Source organism: Astyanax mexicanus, chromosome 8 (assembly GCF_023375975.1).
Source record: "Astyanax mexicanus isolate ESR-SI-001 chromosome 8, AstMex3_surface, whole genome shotgun sequence".
NCBI lineage: Eukaryota > Metazoa > Chordata > Actinopteri > Characiformes > Acestrorhamphidae > Astyanax > Astyanax mexicanus.
In genome coordinates, this window is record NC_064415.1 from 18,401,526 (window position 1) to 18,415,706 (window position 14,181).

General features: G+C 39.5%; 1 pseudogene; it reads right to left on the reverse strand.

The window, feature by feature from the left end:
* Nucleotides 1-9,096: 9,096 nt before the first annotated feature.
* LOC125803964 (uncharacterized) lies at nucleotides 9,097-14,181 on the reverse strand (annotated as a pseudogene).

The window sequence follows — 14,181 nt, forward strand, 5'->3', positions numbered from 1 at the left end:
GTTGGCTGAGACAGGTTATAAGGGCAGACAGCACAAAATGACAGAGTTGTAGTTAATAACTTAAATGAGTTAATTTAATGTAATTTTTTAATTTCTCATTAGTGCTATATGGAATGCTTTTAAGTAAGATTTGAGTGTTTTGCAAGTGTACTTTTTCATAGTCGCCTAAAACTACAAATACAAATACAAAAGATACCAAGAGCTGAAGTGTTTTAGGTGTTATTTGTCCCATTCTTCCTGTCTTAAAGTATGCAAAAGTATGGGGCCATTGTTTGTCATATAGTTTATTTTCTGAACACTAAAGTTGTGCTTGTGAATGTAAATCGTTACTGTAGTGCTTGCCAAAAGTTTGACAATTTAATACCTTGTCAATGTAGTTATGAGCTATTGTGTAACAATGTTTCTTGATGCAGAGCAATCTGGTGTTCAGTGCGTTCAGCCTCGTCCTTTATGTACTTCATGATTCCTTGAATCATTAAATTATATTATGCACTGTACAAGGAAATATTCAAACATGCAAATCTCATTCAATGAGTAGCAATGAAAGGTTTTTAAACATTACAATAATTTTCAGAATTTGCTGTCAAACTGGAGATCCTTTGCCCATTTTAACTGATCAGAGCCTTTTGTGAATACTAATTTTGTATCAAATCGTGATCATATCATCACATGAAATTAAATCATTTTTCCACTTCAGTACTAGCTCTAAACTGACCTGTTTCAACTTTTTTTAGAATGTGTTGCAGGCCTGAAATGCAGGAATGAGCGTATATTAACAAATGAAATGAAATTGACCAGTTAAAATACTGCATTTTGATTTAATACAGACATATTAAAGTAAAAATTAAAATTCCCACTGTGTTTTCAGTTCATTTGATTTTCCACACTGTCACAACCTTCTAGTTTGTGGTTACAGGTTTCAATCTGTCCCATATTCATAATTACACTGTGCTACCTGTTTTACTGGTCTGTAAACATGTCCTTAAAAGTTGTACACTGATCTGAGATTTCTTAGCTCTGAAACATTAAATCTCAGCTACTAGCTGATCTGTTGCTTCTTATCAAAGGCTCACAGTTCCTGGTTAATGATCCACTGCTCACTTATGTGTGTCGCTGAGAGATAGTGTCCCACTTCACAACTCCAAAACTGTCCGTCGCCCACATCCAGTTTCGTGAATGTCAAAATTAGAAAAAGGGAGAAGGGAGGGAAAAACAAAACAGATGTGTGGTGTGTGAAAGATTGAAAGAGAGAGAGAGAGAGAGAGAGAGAGAGAGAGAGAGAGAGAATCAGAGCTGAGGTGGACACTGCCAATAATAGTTTGGAATGGGCAGCTGGGGAGAATTTTTATTGCTTCTTTTTCAAAATTTTACAGCTCTAAGAAAATCATGTTTGTTCCATCCACTGAGTGAATCTGCGAACGTCTGAAACAACACAGAGAGCCATGTGCTTAAATAAAAGGATTCACAGAGACAGAAAAAGAGGTATCCAATTGTGAAGTGCAATGCAATAACTTCTACAATACCCATGATTCCTTTGGCTTCATCCTAACCACAACCAACCACTGTAAGAGAAACTACAGTCCAGAAACACGTCCTAATTTGTTCTAAATACCAACCTGTCAAAAATCCAGCACATATTGACCCGAAAGCCACGACATAGCTGCCATCAACAGGGAACCTGGATGCCAACCCAGCTTTTGCAGCCAAAACTCTGGTGTGCATTCTAATCTGTTTCCCTTCGGAAATCCACTCTGTAAATTTCCACTGGAGAAAAAATGGCAAAGCCCCTGAAAGACTGGCCCAGATAACAAGGGCAGAAGCCCAGTTAGAAAACCTGGTACAGTTTCAAAAAGGGGGTTCATCAAAGGTTGTTTTGTAATGGAAAGCCTGTTCTGTATACACATAGATTTCTGTCAAAACATTAAAACCACTGATGAAACATAAAAAAAATGTCTAATTGATTAACTTACATGTTACTGTGGTTTCTATCAGGGGGTGATGAAACACATATTATGTGAATTGGAAAAATGTTAAAATCTGAGCCTTCTTGGCACGACAACTGGGTCAAAGTCTCTCCAAAACATCAAGCAGATCTAGTGGGTTGTTCCAAGTATGCAGTGATTTGGACCTTCCAAAATTTGGGCACTACATTTCACAGATCTCTTTCCAGACAAGCATCACAATTTACAGGACTTTAAATGTCTGCTGCTAACATCTTGGTGCCAGATACAACAGTAACCTGTTTTTCAGAAACAGATATGTATTTACACGGCAAGGGATTACTTTGGCAAACCTTTGTCAAGCCCTACAATATGGACATTTACAACATTTATAAATGTCACTTAAAGATGTACTGTGCAAAACAGAAGTCTAATGTTAACCACGTATAGAAGCGGCATGACTGAGTCCAATTTTTTTGGTTAAGTGTTATCAGCAACAAGTCCTAAAGCCAGGGTCTGTCATGATATAGGGCTGTGTCTGTACACTTCTGTAATGCAGCTCTTGGTGTATTATATGCTTCCATTAAGATAATATCTTTCCCACGGGCCATGCACTTTAATGCATTTTTTAATGAGACAATGCAAAACTACAAGCTGCACATATTACAATGGCTGTGGAAGAATAGGCTTTTTTTGCATGGAAAATGCAATGGCAACCCCATACTGCTGAAGATCTTAAGACAAGTTTAAGATCATGAACCCTTTCTGTTAATAGTGCAAATTAAGATCGTACAGGACTGTAATGATTGATTGCCTACAGTCATATGGGGCATAAACTTGTCAAGAGCTCTAAAGGTGTACTGTGGTGTCTGGCTCCAAGACAAAATGAGGACATGAATGAGACCCACTCACTGCAGCTGTTCATGCTTCATCTCCAGGTGGACTTTTCCAGGTAAAACTACTCACTTTAGCAGTGTGGTGGTATTGCTGGTATGCATGCTTCCTGGAAAATTATGCAGCTAAGTTTAGTTTAAAAAATACAGCATAAAGTATCTACTTCAGCTCGCGCTCAGGTGAGGGTGCACCTCAGGGCTTTTGGGAATAACACAAACACAAACACAAAGTGTGTGTGTGTGTGTTTCTGAGTCACTCTCAGCTTACCTAAAGCTGAAAGACATGCAAGTCACCGAACCAGTTCAGATCTTCAGGCTTTGATCAGGCCTCTGGAGTAATGCAGATATAAATCCAAACTAGAGCACTGGAGAATATGAGGGGGTTGGGCTTATAGGGTCAAATTCACTGTGGAAATACTCAGCAAAGTTACGATTACATCTAATTTTTTATCACACTTGTAGCTAGAAACATATGTTTACACACTGATCACTGACAAAGGAGTTAAGAACTGCTTTAGTCATTTATATCTGAACTCCCAGTAAATGGTACCAGACTGTAAATGGGTTGGTACCACACCAGAGAACATCTTTAATACATCTATTAATAATTTTGCCTCTATAAACTCTGTCTGGCTCCATGCTTTTTAATGTATTGCTATATTTGAAATATATACAGATAATTGAGAAACTGTATACAATATACTTTTGAAGCAACATTATGCAAGAGTATTTCTAGCTTCTTGCTTTTGAGCTCACCATACAATCAGGAACTGACATTTCACTTTAAACCACCAATATATTGCATGTTTTTCTGAACGAGCTGGGAGATACAAACCTGTCACTGACAGTTAAAGAAGCACATGGACTGGGGTAGACTAATATTACAGAAGTAGACTAATATTACAGGATTTATGATTGTGTAATGAGTGATGATGAGAGTGGTGATGAACTGTCCGCTTAAACAAAGATACCTAGTGCAGTAGCAGCATGCTCGGCTCAGTAGAAATGACAGCAATGCTATTTTTCCTATTACAAGGCATTTTAAGCAACATCATTCATTTAAAAATGATATTTTAAGACGTGAAACAATCAATACAGCAACCAAAGTGTTCCACTATTGTTTAAAGAATCCTTTCCAATAGTTAAACAACCCTTTAGAGTAGGTCCATAAGGTGGAAACAATATAAATATGAACCCCCTACAGTCCAGTAGGCTATAATGTCTATTTGATCAATTTTTTCTTAATCCTGCAGGGTTCCAACAATTTCCCTAGACACAATGATGAGCTTATTTCTTTCTGTGCTTTCATTCATTGCTCTGGGTTTTCATATGTTTGTTATGCAGATGATAATCTAAGAAAATATACTGTATATATTTAGAGATTTTTTGTATGATGTCTGTGCTATAACAAAATACATGTGCAACACATATGCAACATAATTTAGGCTTTACTAGACTAAATCTAGGAGTCATTTCCTTGAAATCTACATTACAGTGTACAGCTTGTTGCTCCAAACTTGCATTATTCATTATAAATGGCCTGGCAGTGTATAACCTACAGTTATTCCTCCAAAAAAGTAAATTTAAAGATCTATTGATTCTTCCATTCCTATATTAATTGAGAGGAGACCGAGGGGGCGTGGCCTCGCAGCGGGGAGGGCGTGTCGTCATCTCGGCGGGGGCGTGGCAGGTGCTCGGTGCGCGCGCTGCTGAGATGAGCTATTTAAAGGTACTCCCAGCGCGCGGCGTGCTGTCAGCGCAGGAACAGAGAGTGAAATGTTATTAATCTGACGAGTCTGAGCCACGAGTTTACTGACGAGCGTCTGAAACGTGCGGGAGAACCTCGCTTTTAGCAAGTGCAGCTGGAGCCTCTCTAAATTCCCTCTGCTTTCCCTCTTTCCTGACTGCTTGCTTTATCTGGTAGGTCGATATTATGTTATTATATGTTAATAATAATTTGCATTTGACGTGTTTAGGTTGATAACATAGAATAAAATGGCTGGTTTGTAAATGAAAACGCTTTATTTATGTATTATGCTTGTTTACCTAAGTTTTTTTGTTCTGCCTTCTGGAGGAGGTGTGTCAGGCAGGGTGTGAAGGTCTGAGCAATGCAAAAATACGAGCTTTTTCATCATTAAAAAATGCACTTTATTATAATAAAGTTGACTCATAATATAAGTAAACACTGAATTATCAGTATTATTGGTTACTTGTGTTATCCACCTGCTTTGAGTAATGTTTAAATATGTGGGGATTGAATGATAATCAATCAGCTAATCAGTCAGCAATCTGTGTTGATCAACCATGCACACCCCTCACACAGCTGAATTGAACTCTGTATTTGCATTGATTAACCAATAGATAGCTGCGATATAATGCGATTAAAGCAATTTTTATTGGCTCTAATCCTTTTTTCTTATTATGTGTAGTGGAGCTGTAACACTGCTCCACTTTCCCCGCACTTTTACATAACAGGCTGCAGTTGTATTGTTCTGTGTTGTACAGCAGCTCTGGACCTGCTCTGGGTCTCGTGAAGCTCCTGATATGAATGATTTATACTGAGCTCGTATTATTAGCTGCTGAACGCTGAACGCTGCTCCTGCCGTTCTCTGTCAGTCTGTACGTCACGTACCACACGTTGAGTGCGTGTGGGAGAGGGGGGGCAGGCAGTAGAAGGTGCAGTAGGTTAAGAGGCTCCCTTAAGCAATTTCCCCTACATATACCCCCAACTCGAGCTAAAAACACTCCCTGCCACCCCCTGACTGATGTTTTTTAGCTGTATCTCGACAGCAGGCGCCGTTTCAATCAGCAGCAAGCTCTGTGTTTATCTCACAAGATAGTGAAAGCCTAATTACTCATTACTGATCGCACTCTGCCCTACACATTGCTGGGATTAGAAGTGGCCAATATAGGGGCACAGTCACATATTTGAAGATACTAGTCCATCTCAACAAATTAGAATATCATTGAAAAGTTACTTTATTTATTTTAAGCGTTTATTTCATTGATTGTTAATTATTATGGCTTACAGCCAATGAAAACCCAAAAATCAGTATGTCAGAAAATGTGAATATTAAATTTGAAAACCAATTGGTACTTTTGGCAGTGTGGGCAGTCCTGCTGGAAAATGAAATCCACATCTCTATAAAAGTCATCAGCTGAGGGAAGCATGAAGTGCTGTAAGATTTTTCGGGAAAACACAGCACTGACTTTGGTCTTGATATATGACAGTGGAGCAACACCAGCAGATGACATGTCTCTCCAAACCATCACTGATTGTGGAAACTTTACACTAGACCTCATGCAGTTTGGACTGTGTGTCTTCACTCATCCTCCAGACTCTGGTCCCTTGATTTTCAAACGAAATGCAAAATTTACTGATGGTCAGTGATGGTTTGGAGAGCCATGTCATCTGCTGGTGTTGGTCCACTGTGTTTTATCAAGTCCAATGTCAGTGCAGTGTTCTCCTGGAAAAATCATAAAGCACTTCATGCTTCCCTCTGCAGACAACTTTTATGGACATGCAGATTTAATTTTTCAGCAGGACCAATTGATCTTATCTAATATTCAAATTTTCTGAGACATTGATTTTTGGGTGGTCATTGGCTGTAAGCCATAATCATAAAGTAACTTTTCAATGATGTTACATTTTTCTTGAGATGCACTAGAATGGCCAGCTTGCACATGGCTAACCTTCAACGTTAAAATGTAGTTGAAATATGTCATTTGTTGTTTTAGTGTTGAAACAACAACAAAGAAAACAGCAATTAAAGCATTAGAGATTGAATTAAAAAGAAAAGATAGTCTATTACTATAGGCTTAATCCATGTGGGAGAAAATTACCCATAATGTAGACAAAACAAATAATCCATATACATCATGCTTGTGCTAGGCTTATCACTAAATTCATGTGATAAGAACAGAAAACAATAAACAATAAAGTAAACAAACGTTTAGTTGTCAAATGGATGGTCAAAAGTATTTATAATTCTAAATAGACCTTCGAAGATCTACCGATATATGTTTTAAGAGTATTTAGAATAGAAAGTAAAGGGAATGTGATCTACAGTTTATTAAATTTTTATTCGGCTTTAAACATATAACTTTGATTCAATCATGAATTAATGTAGAACTGACAGCTGGTTGGTAAGCCTTTCTGAGGTCTCATACTGTATGTTGAAACAGTTTAAATGCAAAAGTTATTTTACATTTAAATCCTGGCTTTTTAAAATGGAAAAAAACTTTACAAGGTAAAACACCAGTCATAGTTGTTTAGTGTTTGCCAAGGATATCTTAAGAATTTTGAATATATTCTGAGGAAAACATTGTATATTGCACAACTGCAATGGATAGTGAGATCGATATTGTAGGCAAAGTTATTTAAAACAGCAGTTAACAATCTTTCAGTGACATAGTGTAGTTTATAGTATATTGTGCAATATTCTGGTATTTTGTGCCTCAGAAACAGATATAAATCTAAAAAGATGTGGCATAAAATATGTTTTGCATCCACCCACCCTGTATATAAATATCTTGAACGTGATTTATAGAGCAGTGGTCTGGACCCCTCCTTTTGTACTCCTTTTGGCATTTTCCTGCTTTAACACACCCACAGACTTTACTTCTCAGGATTATAAATTTGCTTATATTTGGCATTAGATTGTGCTGGCAGCTGAGAACACTGCAAATCACTTGTCAGATTTAAGGGTCTTGAGTGTCTCCATTCTTCTCTCTTGTTAATATTAGTTAAGGCTCCACTCCAGGCTCAGACATTCTCGAGTACAGACTGTAAACAAGAAGATTTGAACAATATTTATAGCAGTTTATGCTATTGTAGGGGAGGCGACAACAGGCCTATGCCTTGTCCTCCTAATGCGTATTCCGTCTAACCGGTACTTTTAGATGAGACTTAGGTGAGACACTAATTTAAACTAATCTGACTCCATTTATAATTATCAACTAGGTAAAGATTAACTGTTAACTATTAATAGTAGCACATCTACTAAGATTAGAGTCTATCTAATAAAACTAGGTCTTGTTAAATAGTTCAGTGATAGGAGATATGGGCATAAAAGCTAGACAACAATACTACATAACATGTGAGAACAGCCTGATACCTGGGTTGAGATGTTCAGCGGTCCAGAACTTAGTCTACACTAGCGGTTACAGAACATAACACTCAATCTTATCTATTTCCCTCAGAGGTTAGAGTGTGGCATAGCCAACAAAACTACATAACATGTGAAAACAGCCCGGCACCTAGGTTGAGATGTTCAGCGGTCCAGAACTTAATCTAAATTAATAGTTACAGGACATAACACTCAAACTTCATATTCCCCTCAGCGGTTAAGAGCTTAGTATATCACCCAGTGAAACTCACTATATAACTATGAAAGTCTAGGAACTTAAAGAATCTCAGACTACAGACCTCTTTGGCTCCTAGGCTTACTAGGAAAAAGACTCAACAAAGTAATTGCTACAGATTAACAGTTAATGGTTTATTGTGACCTTAATTGACATATGTAACAATGTAACAATATTCCTAAAGTAATCTAAAGACAGATCTAAAGATAACAGTTAAGAATAGTGCACAGTACATTTGAAACACAATGTTGTATGGTATATTTGAAGTGATGGTTACATGCAGAGCATGGGAGGTCTCATACTACCAGACAAACTCAGAGAGTAGGTCTTTGTGCTTTCCTTAAATATCCAACCAGAACATTACACCTCAAATTTACATTGAGATTGGAATTTGGCACTATTTACCGACTATCACAACCATTTGTTCATCATGGCCTTTGATCATCACGGGGCAATCCTAAACCCATCAGGAGCAGGAAGGGGAGTGTCTCTCCAGAATGGAAACATTTCTCCCAAAGTTCAGAGATGTTTTATTAAGGTTATCTTTAACATTTCTTCATTGAGACCATTGTACTTCTCACACTGAGACCATTAAAATGATACCAAACACAAAGACATTCACATTTCATATTAACAAGATACATTTCAGATCCAGCATTTAAAAAGATTCTTCAGCTCAGTAGACATCCTCAAGCAAGATGGTCAGTTGCCCTTTGGCCCCATCTTCAAGCAAGAGGTGTCAACTGCCCTTTTGGCCAGGCTTCATGATTTCATTTGATTAACAACACAATGCCCGAGGTGAGGAGCGGAGGTGTGCAAAGACAATTACGGTACCCCATGGAATAGCCTTACAGATTCCCCCCTTTTGGCCCCTGAGAGCCAATCAAAGATCACGGGGGTCAATTCCAATTCAGTCCATACCCCATCCCAGGTCTACTCCTGCAGTCTTTGTGAAGTTGACAGCTGCAGGGGCTGGGCACGAAGTGTGTGGCTTTGCAGAGTGAACGAAGAGCACATCGGACATAGCAACACTGGATCAGGGTGACAGTGAATGTGACCATACTTGCAAATACACATCCTCTGAACACCCAATCCCACCCAGTGTAAGTGTACTGAGCCGAGTGTGTAGATGAACTGGGCAGGATCTCAGCAGTCTTCTTGGCCAGGTTCGTCTGTACCTATGCTTGGGTGATGTGATAATCCATATTTATAATGGTATGTTCAACTAAGTCCATTGTTTCTGTCAGGGCACAAGTGTTTTCCTCATAAAAGGTGTCGTTCCACCAGGGAGAAACATCCAAGTGATCTCTAGGCAGAAGCTGTGATTTGCCTGACAGGTCAGACCACTGTAGGTGAAAAAGTTCATTTCCATGCAGAGATTGGATGCTGATCAGCCTTGAGTTGTTCTGTGAAAAAGTTTTAAGAATGTTACAAGTACAAAGAATGTAACTAGTAGTCTCATGACAGCAAATGCAAGAAGTGAACAAGGTCTCAGTGTTTTCTAAAGTCATATACCCCACAATGTGGTCCCATTTTATTACTTGATTCTTCACCACAACCTCTATGGAGTTAATTGTAGTGGAATTTCAAAAAAAATCTGTTCTGGGTGGATAAATGAGAAAGTTACAAAGAATCCAATACAAACAGTGCACTTAGTGCTAATATACATTGTAAAAGAGGATAACAATTCAGCATAATTAATATCCTTCATATATATAGACCGCCTGTGTAGGTCCAAAGTTTCAATCTAATTATTTAGGACATGCTTAGGGTTCTTTTGCAGACGAAGGTTCCGGATTTCTTGGCTGGGTTGGTCTTCTGTGAAAGAAGTAAGTGTTAAAGAGCATGTCTGTGTACACTATATGTGTGAGATTGTATGTGTGCATCTATATGTGGCTATTTCTAGATCCTGTGTAGTAAGACTTTTTAGGATCCAGTCCATTATGCAAACTGATACACCAAATTCAAAATGCCAATTTTGGAATGTGGTGTGTTTTTTGGACATGTTGTAAGATTTTGGAAATTTGGTGGTTATATTCTGAGTGGGGAGATGGGTGGATCCCTCTCTATAACAATTTCTGTTGTTACAAATTGGTTCCGGAGCTACTCCGGGGAGCCATATCACTGACTGCATTATTGGAAGTGTGATGTGAGGTGTGGATGGCTCCTTGTAATATTTCCATACCCATCTCCCACACTTGACATTACAAGTGAGAAAGGCTCGCCGGCCCAGGTAACTGTTTTCTGGTCCGGACACTCTCCTGGCATCTGGATCCATGGAATGGCAGTGTGAAAACCTGGGTACATACAACAAAGACAACAGAGAGATTTGAGATCAATGTACAGTCTGGTTTGGCCTGGCACATTGCCAAGCACAGAACTTTCAGTCTCTGACTTTGGTTCACAAAAATGGGGTGTCCGTGTACTTCTTTTGGCTGGTGTGGTAAGATTCTGTCATTAACTGTTGTAATGTCACAAATGTTAATGTCAGTAAGCCACTGCACAAACTTCTGTGCTGAAACCCCTTTGATTTTTCTTTGTAGCAACATTTGAACTGGCATATGCACCCTGTGCACTGCAACAGACTGGAAACCAAGAACAGGCTCCGTTGTGGTCAACATCCAATGAACTGCCAGGACTTGCTGTGTGCATAGATCAAATTCAGTTTCTATCACAGACTTTCTTTGACTGTAGTACACTACTGGTCTAAGCTTTCCCCCATGTTCTTGAGCTAATACACTGCCATGGGTATTCTTGTGTGTGTCAATTTGAATGTGGAATGTTTTGGATGGACTGGGCAGGCCTAAAGCTGGCACAACACATAAAGGCTCTTGTAGTTCAGTGAAGGCATTTTCATGTTCAACAGTCCAGTCTTGTACTTCAGAGGGTTTCAATTTGCCTTTTGACAATGCATATAAAGGTGTTACGACACCTGAAAAATTTGGGATGAACTCGCGAAGAAAATTAGCAGTTCCTAACACCTTTTGGAGCGAGTTAAGTGTGTCTGGTCTTGGCAGTTTAGCAATGCATTTGTGTCTATCCTCTGTCAGTGCACAGTGGTTTTGGGGTAACGTGTCTCCTAAGTATTGAGCCTCATTTTGTCCAATCTGTGCTTTCTCCTCATTTAGTTGAAAACTCACAGCTCCCCAAGTCTGAATGACATTATCCACAAGGTTTAAATGGTCATACAACGGACCTTTTGTCTCAGGTAGGATTTCACCTACATAGCTAGTTACCTCTTCTGTGCTATCACACGGACTGAGAATTTCTGAAGCATCCTTGTGGAATGCTTCTGGACTAATGTGTTGTTCTTGACACTTTCTTTGCCATGTAAATTGAGTTTGGTTTATGGGAGACGCAAGTTTCCCTTGGTCTTTTGGGTAAAGGGACAAGAAACCATTTTTGATATCCAAACCTGAAGACAAGGCATCAGGTAATTGAATTAAAATTGTGGCTGGGTTGGCTACATTTGGCGTTGCTTGAGATAGCCCTTTTGGCACTGGTAAACGTGGTGAATTTGTGACTGGGCCGCATTTTCTGACTATACTCCTAGTTTCTAGCTCTTTGACAGTGCCGTGTTCAGAAGCTTCTGCTTCTGGTTTGATTTTGTACTGTTTCTGTGGGGGAGGTGAATTTCCTTCAATGCTGACCTCAAAGTCAGTTAGGTCACAATCATGCTCATGATTGGCCCTTGTGTCACTTTGTTTTTGGATCAGCTGTCGCACTGGGTCAGTTGTGGAAATGGACATAATGCTAGCACAGGACTTGTTCTTTGAAGTCTTATCTGTGCAAATCTCAATCTCTTTTTCCAAGCAATGAATAATAAAGCCATGCTTTTGCATTATGTCCATGCCCAACACTGTGCCCTCCCTGTTTTCTGGTAAATACCAAAATTGTTCAGTCAACACTATTGAGCCTAAGTCGAGTCGAGTTGGTTTTGTACGGGTGGCTGTCATTAGCTCCTTGCCTATCCCTTTGATTTGGATGGTTTCATTAGTTAATGGAAGTGGTATGTTTGTGCAGGAGCAAACTGCACCGGTATCAATCAAAATGTTCACTAATCGGCCTCCAAGATTAGATTTTATCTTAATGCGATTGTCACTAGGACTGACACTCCCAGCTCCAATGGAGGCCACGCACCCCTATGGTTTACCCATCCGATCTATAGCAGTTAGCACCTCTTTGTAAGGACTGTCCTGCACCTCTGTGTAAGGACTGCCCCTCCTTGTGTTTTTTGCCTTGCTTGACTTTGGACAGTATTTTGAGTTTGGGCAAAATGCTCCCACAAACTTAGATATTCCCGATTGACTGATTGGCTGAGTTTCATCGCGCAGTTTAAAACAGTGTTTTCTGTCATGCCCATGTCTCTTACAGTAGCTACACACGATAGCATCACTATTCCCTTCAGCTTTCCAATGGGCTGCAGCTATGGGTTGTGTTTTGTAAACTTTTGATCTTTGTTCTATTTTTGTGGCCCATTCAATCAGTGCATTGTATGTGTTGTGTGGTGGGTCTCCACCTAGAGCTAATGCATTCTGAATTTGTGGCCCAGCATTGCTTCGCAGCATCTGCAGTAAAATTTCATGGTCACGGTCACACTCAGGGACTCCACTATATTCTCTAAATGTTACCCACATGCGCTCTGCAAACGTCTCAAATGTTTCCATGTTGGTCTGTTTGTTGTCAATAATTCTGTGCCATTCGGCTTTTGTTGGCCCTCGCAATTCAAGCAAGTTTTCTTTTATTCTGTTATAGATGTCACTGGTAGTTTCTCCTGGGAGATGAATTAGAATGTTTCCTGTTCTAAGATCATGTGACATTTTTGGTTGTAGCTCTTGGGGAATGGTGAGCAAGATTATTTGCCATACGTCGCGGGGTTCTAGGTTGTAAACGGACGCCTGTAGCATTATCCTGTCCCAGTAACTCTGAAATGGGCCTCGACGAGGCATCATGCCAACTACTTCTTTGTGTTTGGAACATTCATCACACGAAAGGGCTCGAGTGATTGTGGTAACGTCATTATTTGCATCCCTCACAGTTTTGACAACGGACACTTTAACGGTAGAATTTCTAGATGTGCCTGTTTTTGAACGGGTGATAATTGGGCTTTGGTACACGTGAGTTTTATTACGCTTTCTCAATTGAGAATTGCATTGGGGTCTATCTTCATCGTCCTCTTCATCTAATGGATATCGCAGACTTGCTTCACACATTTTGTTGTTAGAGATCTGACAGGTTTTAGAGAGCTTTGTAACAACTGCAATATCCTCATCCTCACTATCATCTGTGGTCCTACTCATGCCAGTTGAGCTAACTGCAGCTTCTCTAATGGCTGCTACGGGGAAGCCTGCATTGTTGCAGTAATCTTCCAGTGTGGAAGTGTAGCGCTTGTCTAAGTTCAGTTTTTGTCTGAGTTGTTTGATTTCAGATTCCATTACCTCACTTTGTCTTGCCCAGCTATGTTTTTCATAATCAAATGCGTCAATTTGTGCCCTCAGCTTTTCGATTTCTGTTGAGCGCATTGTCTCTAAGCTTTGGATGTTGTTTAAAACACGCTCACCTTCGGCTATTGTTTTTAAATCATTGCGTCTAAGCAACCATACAATTGCGGCAGGGAGATCACGAAATTTACTTTTATGTTTTTGTTTGACGCCTTCTGTGCAATACCAGTCAAGGATCTCGCTGTTATCCCACTTAAAATTTAAACCACGGTTGCGCATGTCGACTAGGGTCTGGTGTAGTTGATCGCCACATGTTTCCATTAATTCCTCACCTACACTCTCATGTCCCTGTCTTATGTGTTTCTTGACTGAAAGTTTTCCCCCCATCGGATTTCTACGGTCTCCGATCTATCAATGGATATACCGATCCGTTCTACTGTATGTGTCTATATGGGGTGTAATTAAACTCTCCCTGAAGCTGAGAAAAGAAAAAGGTTGTACTCACCAGAACAGCTTGAAGAAAAGAACCAGTTCAAACCTCAT